Genomic DNA, 2,660 nt, shown 5'->3' with positions numbered 1-2,660 from the left:
TGAAGGATGTAAAGTCTCCATCCTTCTTAATGGCTGCATAGTATTCCATGGTGTACATATACCACAGTTTGTTGATCCATTCGTGGATCGATGAGGTATAGGTATTTTCAAAGGACACCAAATTGTTCTGAAAAGTAGTGGTACCAGTTTGTTATCCTGCTTAGCACAGCATGAGAATGGTAGTTTATTCCCCCATCTATGACATTTGGTATTTCCAGATACTTTGTTAATGGTATGGTAATGTTTTGTTGTTTTAACTTTCATTTTGATGTTTCCTCATGAAGTTAAGTATATTTTAATGTTTTTATTGGCCATATGCATTTCGTTTTTTACTAATTGTCTATCTACATCCTGTTCTTATTTAGTATTGTTTTTAAAATTTCTTATTGATTTGTATTTCTTTATTATTAAGAATTTTATCAGTTATATGAACATATGGGTTTTGTATTGCTACTACAACAAATTGCTACAAATTTAGTGGCTTAAAAAAATACATATTGATTCTCTTATCTTTCCTTAGGCTAGAAGTCCAACTGGGTCTTACTGTGCAAAAATGGAAGTGTTGACTGGTCTGTGTTCCTTCATGGAGTCCCAAGAGAGAATCCATTTTCTTGCTTCTTCTAGAACATTCCCGTGGTTCCTGCTCATGACCCTTCTTTCATTTTCAAAACACAGCAATGTTGCATCTGTGACCATTTTTCCATAGTCATACCTTTCTCTGACCATAGACAATAAAAGTTCTCCCCTTTTAAAGATCTAATTGTTGTTTCAGGCCCATCAGATAATCTGTGATTATCTCTCCATCTCAAGAGCCTTACTCTTAATCACAACCAGCAATTCCCTTTAGGCACGTAAGATAGCATATTTAAAGGTTCCTGGCATTACTAGGATATGGACATCTTTTGAGGTGAATTTTCTACCTATAACATGCATCACAAAGATTTCCTCATGGTTGGTCACTTGTTTTTTATTGTTTTTAACGATGTTCTTTGTCATACAGAAGTTATGGTCTTAACATAGTCAGAATCTCTTTTCCTTTTTAGCTTGTGTGTGTGTGTCTGTGTGTCTGTGTGTGATATGTTCAGCAACTCTTTCAAAGTAATAACTATTTCAAAGTTTTGCTTCTTATATTTAGATCTTTATTATATGGTGGACAGATCTAATTCTGTTATTCTACTATCATTTATTGAATGGTTCATTTTTTTCCTCCCACTGATTGGTAATCCCCCCTTCCCCTCTGCTAAATATCTACCTTCTATGTACTGAGATCTGTATATAGGTTCTCTGTTCTCTTTCATTGGTCTGTTTGTATATTCCCAGATTAATGTCATGGTGTCTCAATTATAATAGCTTACTATGTCTTAATATCAAGTTCCCTTCTCATTTCCCTTAGTCATGGAGGCTTTGCTCAAATTTTTTCTCTTTCAATAAATTTTAGGCTAAGCGTATCTAGTTCTATGAAAATCTCTGCAGAAATTTTCACGGAATTTCCATATAATGTCTACATTATTCTCAGGAAATAATGACATGTTTAAAAATCCTGAGTCTTGGCTCAGCACCTGTGGCTCAAGCAGCTAAGGCGCCAGCCACATACACCTAAGGTGGCGGGTTCGAATCCAGCCCGGGCCCGCCAAACAATAATAATGGCTGCAACCAAAAATAGCTGGGCATTGTGGCGGGCGCCTGTGGTCCCAGCTACTTGGGAGGCGGAGGCAGGAGACTCGCTTGAGCCCAGGAGTTGGAGGTTGCTGTGAGCAGTGAAGCCATGGCACTCTACCCAGGGACTCAGCTTGAGGCTCTGTCTCAAAAAAAAAAAAAAAAAAAAAATCCTGAGTCTTCCCATTCATAACATGACATCTCTCTCCACTCGTTCAAAATGTTTATGTACTGGATAATATTTATAGTTTACTTTATGAGCCCATAAACTCATAGAAGTCTTGTGTGCATTAGTAATATTTTTAGGTGTCTTATATGTTTAATTAGTATTATAAATGGGATTTTTTTTACTATGTTTTCAACTTTATTATAAATATTTCCAAACATCTACAAAAACAGAGAAAATAGATTAATAACCCTTTCACAAACCCATTCCTCAGACTGAACAATCACCAACATTTCACCACATTTGCCATACTATCTCTTTGTTCCTTGCTTTTTAAAATATGCAGTTTTTGGTAAAGTATAGTTTACCTATGATAAAATGTACAGATTTTAAGAGTGAGATTAGAACATTTCTGTCCCCCAGAAGGTTTCTTCATGCCCCTTTGCAGTGAATCCTGCCCCTCTACCACTTCCAAACCACCAGCATCCCCACAGGCGACCACTGTTCTCACTTCTGTCCTAAGTGTAATAATAGGATCTTTTGCATCTTGTTTATTTTACTCAAATATTTTAGAAACTTGTTCATGTTACTCGATGTATCAGTAGTTCCTCCATTTTTTACTGTTAGGCATTATTCTCATGCCTAAATATGCCACAATTTGCTTACCCATTCTACACTGTTGAGGGACATTTGAGTTGTTTCAAGTTTGGGTTATTTTTAATAGAGCCATTATGAATATTTTTGTAAAGGTTGTTCTGAACTACCTGTTGCATAAACACATAAAAAGCCACAGGATAGACATACACTTAACTTTATAATAAATAAGAAACTGCAAGGC

Source organism: Otolemur garnettii, unplaced genomic scaffold (genome assembly GCF_000181295.1).
Source record: "Otolemur garnettii isolate 467f Iridium unplaced genomic scaffold, OtoGar3 scaffold00043, whole genome shotgun sequence".
Lineage (NCBI taxonomy): Eukaryota > Metazoa > Chordata > Mammalia > Primates > Galagidae > Otolemur > Otolemur garnettii.
This window is presented reverse-complemented; position numbering follows the sequence as displayed.